The sequence below is a fragment of the Leuresthes tenuis genome, unplaced genomic scaffold, assembly GCF_036924035.1.
Source record: "Leuresthes tenuis unplaced genomic scaffold, fLeuTen1.0.hap1 SCAF_17, whole genome shotgun sequence".
Lineage (NCBI taxonomy): Eukaryota > Metazoa > Chordata > Actinopteri > Atheriniformes > Atherinopsidae > Leuresthes > Leuresthes tenuis.
This window is the reverse complement of record NW_027325371.1, coordinates 29974926-29980717: the sequence shown is the minus strand read 5'-3', so window position 1 is coordinate 29980717 and position 5792 is coordinate 29974926. Positions and strand designations below refer to the sequence as shown.

Sequence of the window (5792 nt, the reverse complement as noted above, 5' to 3'; positions counted from 1 at the left end):
TTCTTACGTTGTCAGTTGCTATATATGAATAAGTGGGTAGCTACTGAAAAGCATTAAGCATGTCACACAGCCCAAACATATAACATTTCAGGACACACCACACAGTTAACAACCACAGTGAAGCGTGTCAAAGCCCAAACATGTAACATTCAACAGGACACTTACACAACACATTCAAATCAAACAGTCAGACAACATACAAGAACATATACCCCAGCCGGCATTGCTCCCTGCCTATTTTCCTACAGCTCACTATGTGTGCGCACACCTTTATTCACAAACTCTTCAACTTATACTCTTTTACCGAAGCTGCTACAGCTCGATTGGCCGAATACCCTTTGATCCTATTTCGGTGAATTTGACATCTGCCTTACATATAACAGATTAGCGGTTTAGCAGTTTTAATTTAGTTTGAGTGAAGGAATTCATTTCATAGCAAAATCCGAAATCGTGAAGAACTCATGAAAGTAAGCTTATTCTCGGATTCCTGAAACTTTAGATTTGCTCTTTCTTTTACTGCAAAGTACAACGTTGTTTTTTTTGTTTAAATCTTTCTAGACATGGTAAATATTAAGGACAAAGCAGTTTTCACATAGTTTGAGTGAAGGAATTCATTTTATAGATAAAATCCCAAGAGCCTGCTGAGAAAAGAGAGTGAATGCGAAGTAGACTTTAACACGGCTATGGGAGCGAGCCGAGTGTGGGCTAACCGGGAGAATTGCTTGAAAGAAACGCGACACCGAATGAGCGATCAGAACAAAGCCTCAATACGGGATTCTCGTGGTGTTTTTGTTGCTGCCTTGTCTTTTGCACAGAGTAAAAGACAAGGCAGCCATCGAATAGGGCCCGATTGTTCCTAGTTGGTCAGCCGAGGAGCAAGGGGGGGGGGGGGAGCAAGCGTCTCAACCAAGCAAAGCTCACCATGGGGAAGGTGGCTATGCCAACTAGCCTGATGCCCTGCTCCCGCAGTGACGGATAATCGTACTCTGGTTTCTCTTCATAACGTACAAGTCTTTCGCCTTTTACTAAAGATTTCTGTGGAGAGCAGCACTAATGAGTTGTTTCTATTTTTGGCAGGCTTTACCTTTGCGGGTGAAGCCCTTTCTGTCTGTGCAAAAGAAATCTTCTTACTGTGCAGAGTGACTTCTCTGAGTAGAGTCGCCTTACTTGTTGCGACTGTGCCGATGTTCGAAGCTGGAGTGCAAAGTTGTTGCTTGAATGGTGCTTGCTGGAGCGTGCGGGAGTGCAAAGTTATACCATTTAAAAGGGCTGAAGAGTGCTCAGTGCAGTGGTTGGGCGACACTCTGGCCACCTTGAAAACCGAGGTTACATCCACTACCAGGGGCAGCCCAAGTTCTGCCGCAAGTGTGGTGAGCATGGGCACCTGGTTGAGGCTTGTACCAAGGTGTTATGTGGGAAGAGCAGAGAAATTGGGCAAACTTTTGGAGAGTGTCCAAATGGCAGGAAATGTAATATCTGTGGAGAATTAAATCACCTCTTCAGAGATTGCCCTAAATCTTTTGCCAACAAATTAAAGACGGTAAAGCCACAGTCAAGCCAACAAAGAGAAGGACCAAAGGTGGCAGTTGGTGAACAAAGTGAAGAGGTTGACCCAATAAATTCAAACTTCCCGCCAAAAGCTTGGATTGGAAGTGAGGAGCAAAAAGGGGAGGGGCCTGTAGAGGCCTCACCACTCAGTGTTGAAGTCTGTGAGAATTCACAGGCAGAGGGTGGAGCTACGCTAAATGAGGAGGAAGAGCAGACAGGTGAGTCTAGTGAAGATACTCACCTCCCCGAAGGTCAACAGCCGAAGAGGAAGGGTTAGGTCCCTTTCAGACAGTTCTTCAGTGGAAGAACCTAGAGTCTTCCCCTCCGACTCACCAAATGAGGTCTCCTTTTTAACTTCAGCTCTGCAATCAACCCCCAGGGACTCAAAGTTAAATGCAACATTGCGTCAGAGGCCAACACCGAGAGTCCGAAAAGGAAATATAGATCACCCTACTCACTTTTCACCTAAAGAAATGAAGCAAGAGCTAGTTTCCCAAGAAATAACCTGTGTGTAATTTGTTTTGATAACTTAGAAAAACGAAAATGACATACCTACTTTCCTTTATGCTTTTAATGGCTCTCACCTTCTCAACACTAAATGTGAGAAGTGTGAAATCAAAGACAAGAGCCCAGAGTATTTTATCCTTCTTAGACTCCATAAAATCAGATGTGTTTTTAATACAAGAATGTGGACTACCTTTTTTAAAAAACCATAGACAATGGGAGGAAATGTGGCCCCATTTATCGATATGGAGTGGCTCAAATCAAAATAAAAATGATGGTGTGGCCATTCTAATTAAAAATCTGCATGTTCTGGTGAAAGGTAGCACAGTGGTGAGAGACGGACGGGCACTTTTAGCACACTTGAATTTTATGGGGCAAGACTTTAACCTCTTAAATATTTATGGTTTCAATGGAAAAAATGAAAGGTATGACCTTTTAGAAGATATACAGCTTTACATGCTAGGGCAAGTACCTTTAGTTGTAGGAGGGGATTTTAACTGTATCTTGAGCAGGAAAGATAGAAAAAGAGCAGGGGTAGATTTTAAAGTGGATAAGACTTCGATTTTACTTCAGGGCATATGCAGGGATTTTAAGCTTACTGACTGTTTTAAAACCATGCATCCCAGAGAGGAGGGCTTCACCTGGTTTAGTCATGATGGCACCAGAGCCTCTCGCATTGATTATTTCTTTACTAGAGATTGCCCACCCACTGATGTTAGATTAACCCCTGTTTTCTTTTCAGACCACCTTATGCTCTCCTGCACCCTTTCACCCCCTTCTGGTGTGACGGTAGGAAGTGGTCTGTGGAAACTCAACTGTTCCCTGTTGGAGGATGAAATCATAGTCAGTCAGTACAGGGAATGTTATAAAGAGTGGCAGACCCTTCAAGACCTCTACGAAACACATGCACAATGGTGGGAAATGGTGAAGGAAACGACCCAGACTTTTTTTAAACAGCAAGGTAAACGTAAAAAAAGGAAAGAGAATAGATGTATGATGGGACTACATAAACGCTTACAGCGCTACTTTAAACTAAATCAGTGTGGCATAGACTTTAAAGAAGAAATCAAAGATGTCAAAAAGGAAATGTCAGTTTTAGCAGAAATAAAGAGTAAAGGAATTTTTGTAAGAAGCAGGGAGCAGGAAATTGAGGAAGGTGAAAAAGAAAGAAAGTTATAAATAAAAAGGAGTGTATTCAAAATCTAAAAAGAGAAGATGGGTTTTTAACAAAATCCACACAAGAGATGATTGAAACTGTACATACCTTTTATAGTAACATGTACAAAGAGAAACCAGTGCACTTGGAAACATCGGCAGAAATCTTAAAATTCGTTGACAAAACCGTAAAAGAGAATGCACACTTGACACAGAATTTTACTGCTTTAGAGTTAAAAAAATGCCTAACAGGTTTTAAGAGAAGTCGAGCTCCGGGTTTAGACGGGCTTCCTGCAGAATTCTATCTGACCTATTGGGACCTTTTATCATCAGACATTTTAGATGTTTTTAAAGATTTTGAAAAACTCGACCGACTGCCTGACAGTTTTAGAGTGGGAATAGTGACTCTACTTTATAAAAAAAATGATAAGACTGACCTAAAGAATTGGAGGCCCATCACACTTTTAAACTTTGACTGTAAACATTTTAGCAAGGTTTTAGCGACACGGATGTCCTCTGTTTTAGAGGAGGTAATTCACCCAGACCAAGCTTGTGCCATCTAAGGGAGACAACTCACCGACAGCCTCGTACTGATTCGAGACATCATTGATTACGCTAGAGACAGAAACACCCGGCTTGTCATCTTAAATTTAGACTTTGAAAAAGCATTTGATTGGGTCTCGCATCAATATCTCTTTCAGGTGTTGTAGCCATCGAAAAGGGCCCGATTGTTCCTACTTGGTGAGCTTTGCTTGGTTGAGACGCTTGCCCCCCCCCCCTGCTCCTCGGCTGACCAAGTAGAAACAATCTATTCGATGGCTGCCTTGTCTTTTACTCTGTGCAAAAGACAAGGCAGCCACAAACACCACAGGAACACCGTATTGAGGCTTTGTTCTGACCACTCATTCGGTGTCGCGTTTCTTTCAAGCAATTCTCCCGGTTAGCCCGCACTCGGCTCGCTCCCAGAGCCGTGTTAAAGTCCAGTTCGCATTCACTCTCTTTTCTCAGCAGATTAAAAGAAAGTTTCATCTTGGGCTCCCTGAAACTTCCATCCTGCACCGCTGTTTGCTTTTTCACAGGAGCAGAGGAGAGCGCACCGTTCCCAGCGGCACTGCAGTACCGGGTCGAGGCTTGGAGTGAACGGAGCAAGCTTCTTTTTCAACTCCTATTCTTAAAAATCCATTTAATATGTTGTCCTCGTATAGAGGACATATTAAACTGATAAGAACAGATACTACACTTGATCTTAGCCAAAAGGCCGAGAAGCGATAACTGTCCACTGTTTCAGGTCCGAGGGCCCTTGCTGGCACAATGCGCACTTGTAGCAGTGATCTTTTTATGGCCATAGGTGGCCAGAGTGTCACGTTGCACCTCCGCCCACCCGCTGCACTGAGCACTCTTCAGCCCTTTTAAATGGTATAACTTTGCACTCCCGCATGCTCCAGCAAGCACCATTCAAGCAACAACTTTGCACTCCAGCTTCGAACATCGGCACAATCGCAACAAGTAAGGCGACTCTACTCAGAGAAGTCACTCTGTCCAGTAACAAGATTTCTTTTGCACAGACAGAAAGGGCTTCACCCGCAAAGGTAAAGCCTGCCAAAAATAGAAACAACTCATTAGTGCTGCTCTCCACGGAAGTCTTTAGTAAAAGGCGAAAGACTTGTATGTTATGAAGAGAAACCAGAGTACGATTATCCGTCACTGCGGGAGCAGGGCATCAGGCGTGGTGAGCTTTGCTTGGTTGAGACACTTGCCCCCCCCCCCCCTGCTCCTCGGCTGACCAAGTAGGAACAATCGGGCCCTCTTCGATGGCTGCCTTTTCTTTTACTCTATGCAAAAGACAAGGCAGCAACAAAAACACCACGAGAATCCCGTATTGAGGCTTTGTTCTGACCGCTCATTCAGTGTCGCGTTTCTTTCAAGCAATTCTCCCGGTTAGCCGACACTCGGCTCGCTCCCATAGCCGTGTTAAAGTCTACTTCGCATTCACTCTCTTTTCTCTGCAGACTCTTGGGATTTTATCTATAAAATGAATTCCTTCACTCAAACTATGTTAAAACTGCTTTGTCGTTCATATTTACCATGTCTAGAAAGATTTAAACAAAAAAAACAACGTTGTACTTTGCAGTAAAAGAAAGAGCAAATCTAAAGTTTCAGGAATCCGAGAATAAGCTTACTTTCATGAGTGCTTCACGATTTCGGATTTTGCTATAAAATGAATTCCTTCACTGAAACTAAATTAAAACTGCTAAACCGCTAATCTGTTACATGTAAGGCAGATGTCAAATTCACCGAAATAGGATCTAAGGGTATTCGGCCAATCGAGCTGTAGCAGCTTCGGTAAAAGAGAATAAGTTGAAGAGTTTGTGAATAAAGGTGTGCGCACACATAGTGAGCTGTAGGAAAATAGGCAGGGAGCAATGCCGGCTGGGGTATATGTTCTTGTATGTTGTCTGACTGTTTGATTTGAATGTGTTGTGTAAGTGTCCTGTTGAATGTTTGGGCTTTGACACTTCACTGTGGTTGTTAACTGTGTGGTGTGTCCTGAAATGTTATATGTTTGGGCTGTGTGACATGCTTAA

The 5792-nt window shown here is 43.1% G+C and overlaps 3 non-coding genes across 3 annotated transcripts; 1 reads left to right on the top strand and 2 right to left on the bottom strand.

Moving 5' to 3' along the window:
* The first annotated feature begins 981 nt into the window (after positions 1-981).
* LOC140274304 (U5 spliceosomal RNA) lies at positions 982-1095 on the top strand. Its single transcript, XR_011908270.1, has one exon. It is a non-coding gene; the product is annotated as a U5 spliceosomal RNA (small nuclear RNA).
* Positions 1096-4293: 3198 nt separating this feature from the next.
* On the bottom strand, positions 4294-4477 carry LOC140274092 (U2 spliceosomal RNA). Its single transcript, XR_011908084.1, has one exon. It is a non-coding gene; the product is annotated as a U2 spliceosomal RNA (small nuclear RNA).
* A 308-nt stretch (positions 4478-4785) lies between these two features.
* On the bottom strand, positions 4786-4899 carry LOC140274116 (U5 spliceosomal RNA). Its single transcript, XR_011908098.1, has one exon. It is a non-coding gene; the product is annotated as a U5 spliceosomal RNA (small nuclear RNA).
* Positions 4900-5792: the final 893 nt, after the last annotated feature.